Consider the following 14,098-nt stretch of genomic DNA (forward strand, 5'->3'; position numbering starts at 1 on the left):
GCCAGACAGTGGCGGCTGCTGAGTGAGGGCCCAGCTCTGCAGGTAGCAGCACAGAAGTAAAGGTGGTAACACCATACTATACCATCCTTCCTTCTGCACTGCTGCTGGTGATGGCTCTGCCTTGCCAGCTGCTCAGCTCTGAAGGCAGTGCTGCCACGAGCAGCAGCACAGAAGTAAGGATAGCAGTACCACAACCCCCAACTCCACACACATCCTTTTTTGGTCAGGACCCCTACAATCACAACACCATGAAATTTCAGATTTTAAATAGCTGAAATCCTGAAATTTATGATTTTTAAAATCCTATTAGTGTGAAATTGACCAAAATGGACCGTGAATTTGGTAGGGCCCTATATGTAACTATAACTGTATAGCTGGAAAGCTTTCCTGTGCAAACAAGGCCTTAATTTTCATGCGTATTTGACAGTATTGATGACTTGATTATTCTCTGCCTAGAATAGGAGGCAGCTTCTAGACCAGTCATATGTGTGCCTGTTAGCAGGAGAGACCAACACATGGATTACTTTGTGGGAAAATTTTTCTTATGTTTTGAGACTATCCTCCACAATTCTGGCTTTAGTTTCTTGGGAAATAATATAACAACAATACCTAACAATTATGTAGCACTTTTCATGATTGAAACCGTTTACCAAACAAACCCTTCATTACCCCGTGAAGCAAGTATTATCTGGTACTGTATTTACAGATGGGGAAACCGTACAAAAAGTCTTTGTGATTTATCCAAGACCACAGATTTTAGGGGAGGACCTTTTTTGGAGCAGAGTTTAGAAATTTAGAAATTAGACTTCCTGTCATGTGCTTAAGCTATATACCCATCCAGATGCTATTTTCCTCTCTTTCACCTGCTCCTAGTTATTTTTCTTCATATTGTACTCTTTTTTACAAAAAAACATTTTAAATATAAAATCTTAATTCTGTGGATATTCAGTGGACCTATGCATACTATTCTAAAATAAATTGTATAAACTCTTGGAGTATACTACAAATAATTTTCAAGCCCTAATAATCATTCATGGGAGTCTTCTCGGGATCGTGGCACTAATTCTTATTTTTGAAAACGTGTGTGTAGGTAAGTCTTCTGCTAATATCATGCATTTGAAATATTCATGTCTTTGAATTGCTGTTGCTTGACACATCCTGGTGGCCTCTAAAATGTTGTAACTTGATTTCCTTTTAGAAATCCGAGGAGAGATGGAATTTCAAATTGTTTATCTTTTGGGATAAGACTAATGAAACAAGTGAATTATTAAGGACTATTATCATTCATGTCTTCCAGTCCTGACTCTTTCTTTGAACAGGAGCTATGTGCTAAAAGCTACTCATTAGTAGGTAAGCTGATAGTTGAAAGTATTTATTATTGATGGTATAGTGAGAGTTTCCCTTTCTGAAAAATGATGGTAGGCCAATAGAAATGAATATTGGGATCGGTAGCAGATGTTAAAAGGGCTCAATGTGTTACCCAAGGATGGATTTTTTTAATGGATTGTAAAATGTCCTGGGAAACAGTGCATGAAAAGTCCTTGTGGTACCTTAGAGACTAACAAATTTGTTTGGGCATAAGCTTTCTTGGGCTAGAACCTACGATCTAGATCTGATGAAGTGGGTTCTAGCCCACGAAAGCTTATGCCCAAATAAATGTGTCAGTCTCTAAAGTGCCACAAGGACTCCTCGTTGTTTTTGCTGATACAGACTAACGCTGCTACCACTCTGAAACCTGTCTCCATTGAGAATGGATTTTAGATTAACCAAGGAGTTTGCGAAACAATGGGGGAGAAAAAAGTTTGTAGTGTAGAATCATAGAACATCAGGGTTGGAAGGGACCTCAGGAGGTCATCTAGTCCAACCCCCTGCTCAAAGCAGGACCAATCCCCAACTAAATCATCCCAGCCAGGGCTTTGTCAAGCCTGACCTTAAAAATATCTAAGGAAGGAGATTCCACCACCTCCCTAGGTAACGCATTCCAGTGTTTCATCACCCTCCTAGTGAAAAAGTTTTTCCTAATATCCAACCTAAACCTCCCCCACTGCAACTTGAGACCATTACTCCTTGTTCTGTCATCAGCTACCACTGAGAACAGTCTAGAGCCATCCTCTTTGGAACCCCCTTTCAGGTAGTTGAAAGCAGCTATCAAATCCCCCCTCATTCTTCTCTTCCGCAGACTAAACAATCCCAGTTCCCTCAGCCTCTCCTCGTAAGTCATGTGTTCCAGTCCCCTAATCATTTTTGTTGCCTTCCGCTGGCTGTTTTCCAATTTTTCCACATCCTTCTTGTAGTGTGGGGCCCAAAACTGGACACAGTACTCCAGATGAGGCCTCACCAATGTCGAATAGAGGGGAATGATCACGTCCCTCGATCTGCTGGCAGTGCCCCTACTTATACATCCCAAAATGCCATTGGCCTTCTCGGCAACAAGGGCACACTGTTGACTCATATCCAGCTTCTCGTCCACTGTAACCCCTAGGTCCTTTTCTGCAGAACTGCTGCTGAGCCATTCGGTCCCTAGTCTGTAGCGGTGCATGGGATTCTTCTGTCCTAAGTGCAGGACTCTGCATTTGTCCTTGTTGAACCTCATCAGATTTATTTTGGCCCATCCTCTACTTTGTCTAAGGCCTTCTATATCCTATCCCTACCCTCCAGTGTATCTACCTCTCCTCTCAGTTTAGTGTCATCTGCAAACTTGCTGAGGGTGCAATCCACACCATCTTCCAGATCATTTATGAAGATATTGAACAAAACCGGCCCGAGGACCGACTCTTGGGGCACTCCACTTGATACCAGCTGCCAACTAGACAATGAGCCATTGATCACTACCCGTTGAGCCTGACAATCTAGCCAACTTTCTATCCACTTTATAGTATGAGTCATAGCTATAGAATCTTGCACCACTGTATGCTCATAGCTGCTTCTTTCAGTATTTAATTATTTGCTGAAATCCTGTGGGTTGGTTAAGAGAATAAAGGCAATTTCTAGCAGATGGTCAGCCACTTTATGCATTGCAATTTCAAGTGCAATTGGAATAAAAAAAAACAGTTCAATAATCAAAACCTAGCTGTAATATAAAAGATATCTATAGTTTTGAACCACTGGTTCTAAAAGAGCAGTTTAGAAACTGCTCTAAATTACAGGTGCTTATTTGTTGTTGTTTGGTATTTATTTCTGGTATTGTTCAATGTGTTAGACACTTTCCAAACAGAAAAGAATGCCTGATTCCTGCCCTTGGATCTCACAATTTAAAACATAGACACAGGGAGAACGGGGTACAGTATATATACAGTTGTTTATGGATGTTAAGAGCATCTCAAAAAACTAAGAAATTTCAGTTCACCACATACTTTTCCCATTTTTCAAAGTGACATGAGCTGAATTGGGAAAATACACTCCTATTCCAGAAAAAGAGTGTCCTCATGGGGAGTTATACTGGTATAATTATGCTGGAATATTTCTGCAAGTAAATTTTCCCCCTTGTAGACCAGCCCTTGCAGTCTAAGACCCCAGTTTAGCATAGCACTCAAGAATGTGCTTTAACTTTAAGCATGTTTTTAAGTGCTTTGCTGAATAAGAATAGACTTAAGCACATGTTTAAATAATGTGTTGATGCATGGTCTAAATAGATAAAGACATAGTGTAGCAAAAGGAGTAAGTATTATCCCCATTTTACTAAATGCTTTTGCTGTAATAAACATGATTTTCTTAGATCTTATTGTGGGGGAGTGGGGATGGGAGGTTTATAAACAACTCTGATCCACATTTGTTCATCTAAAAGGTGAGTTGTCTTTATTCCTATCTCCTGATTTTTATTGACTGCCAATGCACTCCTGTTCACTAATTTACTTAGTTAGTGTCTCCTAGAAGAACTCAGTCCATCCAACTTTGTCAGTTCCCCTCAGCACAGTTTTCTTTACTTTAATACTGAATAATCTGTTTCATAACCAGTTAACCCCTCTTCAGTTCTGATGGGGTTTCAGCCATTGTGCAGAGCAATACGTATCTCACTGTCTTAAAGGGGAGTTTTATGTAGCCAGTTTAGTTATATTGCCCCGTAAATCCCCTGCTGTAGATTGTCTGCTGGCTATTTTGACATTCTTCATGGGTGATTAGTCATAGAATCATAGAATATCAGGGTTGGAAGGGACCTCAGGAGGTCATCTAGTCCAACCTCCTGCTCAAAAGCAGGACCCATACCCAATTAAATCATCCCAGCCAGGGCTTTATCAAGCCTGACCTTAAAAACTTCTAAGGAAGGAGATTCCACCACCTCCCTAGACAACGCATTCCAGTGTTTCACCACCCTCCTAGTGAAAAAGTTTTTCCTAATATCCAACCTAAACCTCCCCCACTGCAACTTGAGACCATTACTCCTTGTCCTGTCCTCTTCCACCACTGAGAATAGTCTAGAACCATCCTCTCTGGAACTACCTCTCAGGTAGTTGAAAGCAGCTATCAAATCCCCCCTCATTCTTCTCTTCTGCAGACTAAACAATCCCAGTTTCCTCAGCCTCTCCTCATAACTCACGTGTTCCAGACCCCTAATCATTTTTGTTGCCCTTCGCTGGACTCTCTCCAATTTATCCACATCCTTCTTGTAGTGTGGGGCCCAAAACTGGACACAGTACTCCAGATGAGGCCTCACCAATGTCGAATAGAGGGGAACGATCACGTCCCTCGATCTGCTCGCTATGCCCCTACTTATACATCCCAAAATGCCATTGGCCTTCTTGGCAACAAGGGCACACTGCTGGCTCATATCCAGCTTCTCGTCCACTGTCACCCCTAGGTCTTTTTCTTCAGAACTGCTGCCTAGCCATTCGGTCCCTAGTCTGTAGCTGTGCATTGGGTTCTTCCATCCTAAGTGCAGGACCCTGCACTTATCCTTATTGAACCTCATCAGATTTCTTTTGGCCCAATCCTCCAATTTGTCTAGGTCCCTCTGTATCCTATCCCTGCCCTCCAGCGTATCTACCACTCCTCCCAGTTTAGTATCATCTGCAAATTTGCTGAGAGTGCAATCCACACCATCCTCCAGATCATTTATGAAGATATTGAACAAAACCGGCCCCAGGACCGACCCCCGGGGCACTTCACTTGACACCGGCTGCCAACTAGACATGGAGCCATTGATCACTACCCGTTGAGCCTGACAATCTAGCCAACTTTCTACCCACCTTATAGTGCATTCATCCAGCCCATACTTCCTTAACTTGCTGACAAGAATACTGTGGGAGACCGTGTCAAAAGCTTTGCTAAAGTCAAGATACAATACATCCACTGCTTTCCCTTCATCCACAGAACCAGTAATCTCATCATAGAAGGTGATTAGATTAGTCAGGCATGACCTTCCCTTGGTGAATCCATGCTGACTGTTCCTGATCACTTTCCTCTCATGTAAGTGCTTCAGGATTGATTCTTTGAGGACCTGCTCCATGATTTTTCCGGGGACTGAAGTGCACCAGCTTGTCTCCTTTCATCATTTTATTGTTTTCTTTACTCAGCTGTTTTTCATGCTGTCCTGAAGGGTCAAAAAGTAGATCCCACTTCACTTCCTAAATGGCCGACTTTATAGACACGTGGAAGTCAATCCTTAATGTGGAGGGATCAACTGTCAGTTACTCAGAACTTTTGAGTTTTTTAAGAGGACCTGAAAGAAGCTGGCTAGGCATTATTTTTTACTGCCTCACTCTTTCTTTCCTTACGCCACTTCTCCCCTTCAAGATTTTATACTCCTGCATGTTAAACTCATGGTATTCCCTTTTGGAATGTTCTTGCTGAGCAGTCAATCAGCCAACAAACTGCTCACCACTCTCCACGTACAAAAAGCCTTCATTCATTTCAGGTTTGTATTTTTTAGATGAACAGCCAGTAAAATGTGCAAAATGGTACCCTACTAAGTTCCAAGGCTACAGACCCTCCCTTACTGGGAAACCATGCATGAGGTTACAGCTGAAATTTAAATAAATAAAAAGGTCAGTTTATCAGCTTTCCAGAAAATAAGCCTTGTTGTACTGTTTTAGAGTATATGCAACTTCTTTCTAATTATAGAGCTTTTTCCTAATCTCCACCAAATGTCATTTTTGGTGTTCAGTTTCCATTTATATTGGGTTGAAACTGCCAGACATTCAGTTTAATTTCAATTCAAGCATATTACTCCCTTTCCCTGTCCTATTTGAGAGGCCTGCAAACAAAATAGATGATAGTAGATAGGAGGCAGTGAGCAGTTTGGTGCAATTATTTCTGGCTATCCATCAGCCATATTTAGCATCAGGAGGTTAGAAGCTCTGCTTCTTTATGTATGTTGGTTTACTTCAGGTAATGTAGCTGCAATAAATCAGTCTTTCCCTTGGGATAGAGCATGCAGTGCAGATAGAATTTTGCTGACAAACACTTAATAAGCCTCTACTGAATGTGTGCAACTGGTGATTTTTCAGAGGTCTATAACCCAGCCAAATTTAGGTGGATTTTCTCAGGGACTGCACAAGACACCTCTCTAATTCTAAGATGATAGTCCCTGCTCCAAAGTATGGAAGAAGTGGGGCTTCTCAACTAAATGGTTATAAGAATTTAATATTGACAAAACAACATAGCCTTTTTAACCTGCTCTGAATTTTTACTGAAACGTCCCAATAAATTTAGCCTGAGATATAGACCCTGCACAGAAAATTTCAGCCTGAAAAGTTCGTTTGGCAAAGTTATAAACAATTGAAAATAGGGTCTTATACTGGAAGAGTTAGGCAACCTTACCTATAAACGTCACTGCTGGCTCCACTTATAATAAATAAAGTTCTCTTCCTTTTTTAAATCTAACCCATGGAATTTGAATCTGACCACCTCCTTGGCCTAAAGAAATTCTTTTCTAAAGTTCCAAGGTTAAGCCTCTACGGTGAAAAGGATACCTTATAATTGACCATGTCATTGTGCCTATCACTGGAAACTTTCTTTTATTTTTTTGGTAAAGTAGTGTATAAAGATTGATACATCTGAGGTTTAAAAAAGGCAGTTTCTCTAAAATGGGAATTTAATCACTTTTAGGAGCAAACGAGCAATTTCAGTTTCTGGGCTATCATATCTTTTATACTCAAGCATAGCACTGCTTAAACTCTGAAGAGAGATAAAGAGGAATAATTGTGGATTTGGAAAGTTTTGCTTCTCTGTGCACAAGCAGAATATGTCATGAATTTAGTTGTAGGACATTTTTCCTTATTTGGGGATGTTTACTCCAAAGGATGTTGTAGCAACGGTCACCTGACCTGATATATATTGGAATTCATTAGGTACTTCTGTAGAACAGCTGCAACACTCTGCTTCCCACTGTGCCACTAGTATACATGTAAATATTAGTAGGCTGAGAATAGCATCTCTGTACATGGTAGCTAGCCTCATGCTGTTTCAGTGCAGCTAGTCACTGACCTGAAGGCCTTGCAGGTCAGAAGGAGAAGGCACTCTAATTCTTTTCAAAGACTTACCATTCTACCAGATTAGGGTACATTGAGACAGATCTCTGAATTGCTGACACCTTCAGAAATGAACAACAGAAATCTCGTTTCTAAACTATTTCATTATTGTAATCAGAAGAAAAGAAATTGATATTTTACTAATAAATTGGTTAGTCTCTAAGGTGCCACAAGTACTTCTTTTCTTTTTGCGAATACAGACTAACACGGCTGTTACTTCAGTATAATTAATCATTCTTCCTCCCCAACCTTCTCATTGTCCTGTATAACTGAAATTTGTTTCCTTGCCAAATATTTCCCCCCGTCTCCATTGAAAATGCTACGTGGGTTTATTGTAGGGTACCTCATTAGTGCTCTGCTGCTAGCATTGTCTTTTTGGGAGTTGGGTGAAGAATTTTAAAAGCTATTAAGTATTTATTTTGAAGGGGAAACAAAACATACAACATACAAAATTGACCTGTTGCTGACTGTTCCCTCTCATGACCTTGTATTTACACCTGTATATCTGTACTGATCTCTTCTCTTAACCAGTTTGTCCCCATTAACAGCAACAGTGCTTCCTACTCTTCAAGTTCCCTGTTAACATACAAGCCAGCTATAGTCCCATGAATGCACAAGTTAGTACTTTGAAAAGAAATGGTACATGTCTAGCTTCCAGGTTTCCACACTGAGATCCAGAAGTCTTGTCAGATATTCTATAGGGAGAGACTATTCTCTATTTCTCTCTCCTTTCCCAATGTGCTGATAATCTTTGCTCCCTATTTCATATCAGCTTAGTTCACCCTTATTTCACATCTTTAGCCAGCTGAGTGTGATTAATTTGATCCTCAGTGTAAAGTTGCCTTACCTTATGTTTCCTCCTTCTGCTTTTCCTGATCAATATTTTCTACCATAATAAAACTAAATGCTGTCTTTGACCCCTTCTCTCTGTCAGTTTTTGTTGGTGGTCCATTCCCATCTTGCTTCCCCCTGCCATTGTCGTGATCATTGTTACTATCATTGTCAATAACTTTATTTGCTTTTTGTATCTTCCATAACTGTTTTAAAATCTGCCACTGCCTACCTTCTTCAAAAACAAAACAACAAAAAAACCTCATTTTGCTGTGACTCACTGCTGCTCTATCTATGACCTTCCCTTTCAGAGCAAAATGTACTCCTGGGGGAATTCTGCAGCAAAAAATTAAACATTCTGCACACAATATTTTCAATTTTGCAAAATTCTGCATATTTTATTAAAATAACACAATATAATCATATTTCAATTATTTTTGGTCATTTATTTCAAAATACCTGTGAGCAAGTATGTCAGCAACAATACTGACAACAAAAAAGATTCAGGAAATGTTTTTTGACAAATAGATTCCTTACTAGGCATATTAATACAGAATTCTGAGTAATAATTTTTTTAAACTACAATACAGAACCGTATTTCCTGCACCCCTCAGAAGCAGAGCAAAGGCTTGTGGGGTCAGGGGTGTAACGGAGGAGCTGAGGGTGAGGGAAATAATTGTTGGGAAGGAGCCTGGATGTGAACATATAGGGTTGTTGGGTATGGGTGGGAAAAGTATGGAAGAGGGATGCGGAGGGATTGTTAGGGAGCTTCTCCAGTGCAGACCCTGGCTGACCCCTAGTCTCTCCCGTTCAGTCTGGCATATCTGACCCTGTCCCTGTGAGTCCTTGCACCCCTATCCACATGTGGCCCTGCACCCCCTTCCCCATCCCTATGTGGCCCTGCACCTCCCTCCCCCCTGTGGCCCTGCGCCTCCACTCCCATTTATCCCCTGCCCCAGTCTGGCCTCCCACACGAGCCCTTATGAGCCCCTTTCTGACTCCCCAGCAGCCCTACGCTATCTGTCTCCCCCTAGCTCCTGTCTCCTGTCAGGCACTGTGAAGAACGCAGGCTCTTTTTCTTCCCGAGCTGGCCAGGAGCTGCTGCTCTATTCTATCGCAACAGTACCCTCTGGTGGGCAAAAGGTGGAACAGCAGCAGCTTTCTGGCAGAAACTTTTTTCTGCTCAAAAATATGCATGGCCCATCAATTATGTGCGCAAACAACATCCAAATCTGGTGTCAGTGGAACCACCCTCACGGACCCAATGGTGGGGCCTAGTCGGGAGGCAAGGAAGCAAATACATAAGCATGGGACTAAGTGTTCCTCAAAAGCAAAGAAAGTGGATGCCCCTTCCATGAGTTTGAGCCCTGGAGATGGAGTTCACACTAAGTCTCATAGGCACAAGAAGAAATCCTGCAAACAATTGAATCCGGTGGCTCCAAGCTCCAGTTCATTGGTAGAGTCATCAGTGGCACCTCAAGAGACACGGGATCCTCCCATTCCAGGAAAATCCACAACACTGGCATCAATACCAGGCAAAGAGAAGGTGTCACTGACACAGGAAACGTACTCAAGTTACAACACGTTTGCCTTACCATACCTGGAGTCCCCTGTTCATCAGGCCACTCCACCTCTAGAGAGATTATTTCTCCGCCACAGGATCTATCCCTGGTACAGGACCCCTCACCAGCCGCTCCATTAGTCTACAGTACACCCTTCCTCCAGCTCTGACTGTACCACCATTTGAACCAGAGTCCTCCTGCAACAAATCAGAAGCAGGAGAGGAACTGGCCCTGTGCTTTCACCACTCTGTGCTGTCAGAGGGACCACCACATCCATGGCAGCATCCACCACTTCTACCTTGGAGTCATTGGTACCCCAGGCTGTGGTGGTGACAACAACCTCCATTGGATCTGACCTACTGGTCATATGAGGAGATGCGGGTCCCCCTTGGAACCAGCTTGGTCCGCAAGACAACCTTCACTTGCCTTTCCTCTAAAAAAAAATTCCTGCTAGCAGGTGCTCGGATCCACTGGTAGAGGAAGAACCCCTTAGTCCAGTCCCAACGGTGCTGCCAGAACCTGCAAGATTTCCCTCTTCATCTCTGGACAAAGTGGTGACTGCAGCATCCCCTTGTCCTCTGGATGACTTTAACCAATTTCAAGAACTATTGTGGAGAGTCACAGGAGAATTCCAAATTCGCCTGGAACAGATCCAGGATACCTAGCATAAGCTGCTGAACTTACTTCCTGATACCCAAGAAGAAAGGTGGATGAAGACCAATCCTCTCTCTGACATCTTGATCACTTCATTCACAAGCTCCAGTTTCATATGGTCACATGAGCAGCGATTGTCCCATCTTTAGAAAAATATGTGGTTTACGGCTCTCAATATGAAGGGCGCTTATTTTCACATCAATGTCCATCCATCCCACAGACGTTTCCTGAGGTTCACAGTGGGCACCTACCATTTCCAGAACAGGGTGCTCCCCTACAACATGGCTACCTGTCACAGAGTATTCACCAAAGGTTGCCCCCCCCCACCCCCATCGTAGTGGCCTATGTCAGTCAGACATTATGGGGTCTTTGTGTTTCCATATCACGACAACAAGCATCTACAACACGACAACAGTCCAAGCAAGAAGCCCAAGCATCAACCTCCATGTTGCTCAACCTCCTTTATCTCTTGGAGTCAGTGTCAACATCAAGAAATCGATCCTAGACCCCACACAGTCTTCATAGGGATTACGATTAGTTTGGTCACAGCACAGGCCTACTTGCCTAAACACAGGTTCCAGGCAATGAGCAGTGTCATAAGCCACATCATGAGCAATCCTCATGTACCAGCCAGGACTTGCCTGTCCCTCCTGGGCCACATGGCTTCGTGTACATACGTGACCCCTTTCACATACCTCTACCTTCGCTGCCTTCAGACATGGTTCCAATCTGTTTACTCATCTGACAGTCACTCCATCGATTTCATGCTGACAGTCCCTGCCAAAGTACTGTCATCCCTCCAGTGGTGGACACACCCACATTACATATGCATGCGGGTTCCCTTCCTTCCCTAATCCCCGGACAAGATGGTCATCACTAATGCATCTCTGGTGGGGTGGGGGAACCACGTGGACAAGCAAATGACACAGGGCATGTGGTCTGCCCGAGAATCCAGGATGCACATACATGTCCTGGAACTCTGAGCTTTAAAGTAAGCATGCCACTCATTTCTTCAGTTTATTAGTTCCCATTATATTCTCATCATATCAGACATCATCACCACTGTTTTCTAAATTAACGAATTGGGGGAATGAGATCAGCCACTGTACGCATAGAAGCAGTCAGTCTCTAGAATTGGTGCATCAGTCACCATGTCCTCTGTCCGCCGCCTGTCTTCCTGGGTCACAGAATGTACTCGCGGACTTGCTCAGAGGACAATTTGCAATCAAATACGACTGGAAAATTCACGGTTCAAGTAGCAGTGTTCCCTCTAATTTTTCTCACCCAGGTGCGGAATGAATTTTGTTATGTGCACCAATATGGTGGTGGTGCACATAACAAAATTCACGGGGTGGGACCAAGGGGTTTGGAGTGTGGGAGTTGCATCAAACTTTGCTACCAACTATTAGGCCTACCTCCTCCTTCCCCCACCCTCCCCCAGTGTTGAAGGGTTCATTCCACAAAAGCTCAAGCCTCAACCACAGCGCCACTTATGGGCATATGTAGGGTGGCCATGTCAAGTTTTGTGCACACCTTTGGTGCGCACTATGCCTTAGTACAGGACTCAGCGGCGGACATCTCCTTCCACGTGGCAGTTCTCTGTATGACCATTCCATCCTCCCACCCTCCTCCAACTTAGGTACTGCTTGTTAATCACCTTCAGTAGAATACCATAGGGAGCATCACTAGAAGAAGAGGAGGGACGTAGTTACCTGTAACCGGAGGTTCTTTAAGATGTGTGGTCCTTAAGTGTATTCCGCTTCCCACCCTCTTTCCCCTATGCTACGGATCTGTCTGATTTGCCGTGGAGGAAGGAATTGGAGACTTGGGTGGTCCGCCCCACCCGTTATCACCTTGGATGGAAGCATGAGGTGAGCCAAGGCATATGTGTGGACCAACGAACACTGGTTTGAAATTCTCCAATTCCGGGCACATGACATGCATGCATAACACCTCAGTGGAATACAGATAGGGACCATACATCTCCAGTTACAGGTAAGTAACCACCTCTTTTTGACCTAAATGTAATCTTCTACACTGTGGACCTTCAATTCTGGGCAATCTCTGTGTCTGCATAAGTGTCACCAATTCCGTCCTGTTATGGTTCTACTCCAATCTATCCAACCTCTCCTGTTTTGTGGCAATTCCTATTCTGCGCCAGTATCCCTCCTCTGTGTTTCACATCTCAGACCTCAGCTCTTTTCTATGTAACTTTAAACTTAACTACCCCTTAAATAACTGATACTCAGTGATTCCACTTTTCTGTCTGTGAACCAAGTATGTTTGTGGCATCATCTCATTTTCTTTCAGCTTAAGGTCTCAAAGATAAGTATTTTCCGTGGTCAAGAGGGGTGTCCTACAACATAGCTCAACCTTCTCAGTTTCCCTCCTCGATTTACACTTCCGATTTGACATTGCTGCTCAGAACTTTTGTGTTTAAATTTGCCTCTGAACTTCAGTACTCCCATATCTCGTATATCTGCAATTGTATCATTGCACTGGACATCTCCATTTCATAGGAGAAAAGATCTCACTGATATTTTTTTAAACTTAATCCTCCTATCAGGAAAACTCTACATACTTTTTTCACCTGTTTGGGTGGATAAACCAATGGTCTGGGGTCACAAACATTAATAGTTCAGGTTTGAGTAGCAGCCGTGTTAGTCTGTATTCGCAAAAAGAGAAGGAGTACTTGTGGCACCTTAGAGACTAACAAATGTATTTGAGCATAAGCTTTCGTGAGCTACAGCTCACTTCATCGGAATGCTCAAATAAATTTGTTAGTCTCTAAGGTGCCACAAGTACTCCTTTTCTTTTTATTAATAGTTCAGGAATTTAACTAGATTATTGATCAGTAGAGTAGGATTCAAGTGAAAAATCCTTATTCCAATAAAGGGTCACTTTCATGTTAAAAATCATAATTATGAAAATAAATTTAATTATCCGTTACAAATAAAATCTTAAAACTTTTTAAGGTGCAGAGGTTCTTTAATACCTCTCCAGGAATAGGGGTGAAAGATGAGGAGGAAGAACTGGGTGGGGGAGCAAATGGATTATAGATTGTTGTAATAAGCCAATTATCTGTAACCCACTTAACTTCCTTTCCAGCTTTTTTCTCCATCTTAATCCCTTATGCCTGGAGAGGTATTAATGGGCTCTTCACTTGAATGGTCCCTTGATATATGTGTTAACTACTTATGCTAAACAATCTGTTCCACCTTGTATTTAGCCATGACATTCTGAGTACATTTCCCAGACCTGAAGAAGAGCTCTGTGTAAGCTTGAAAGCTTGTCTGTCTCACCAATAGAAGTGGGTCCAATAAAAGATATTATCTCACCCACCTTGTGTCTCTAATATTCTGGGACCAATGCAATTAATACACTGCATAAAACTTTTTAATACATTTTAAAAGTTGAATTTCTTTTATTGTTGATTATTTACTTAATATTTCTCTCCACCTGGACAATGAAAATAGTCAATTGCATTCTAGTTTCATGATCTTATGCCCTCATATAGTGCTGCAATGTTGGAGTTGCAAGCACTGCAGGTGAATGTTTACCTGCTGGAAAAATTTGTGTCCAGTG

The 14,098-nt window shown here is 42.5% G+C and overlaps 1 protein-coding gene across 7 annotated transcripts in view; it reads left to right on the plus strand.

Moving 5' to 3' along the window:
• The window catches only part of PEAK1 (pseudopodium enriched atypical kinase 1), a gene marked incomplete at its 3' end in the record, with an annotated part of 215,074 nt that overhangs the window by 61,969 nt on the left and 139,007 nt on the right, over nt 1-14,098 (plus strand). Inside the window, exon 1 of one of the 7 annotated variants that reach the window (XM_084641716.1) lies at nt 1,260-1,350. The exons of the other annotated variants lie outside the window; for them this stretch is intronic. Of the gene's footprint in view, nt 1-1,259; nt 1,351-14,098 lie in introns of those variants that run through there. 7 annotated transcript variants of the gene reach the window in all.

Source organism: Lepidochelys olivacea (genome assembly GCF_965140295.1).
Source record: "Lepidochelys olivacea isolate rLepOli2 genome assembly, chromosome: 10".
NCBI classification, from domain to species: domain Eukaryota; kingdom Metazoa; phylum Chordata; order Testudines; family Cheloniidae; genus Lepidochelys; species Lepidochelys olivacea.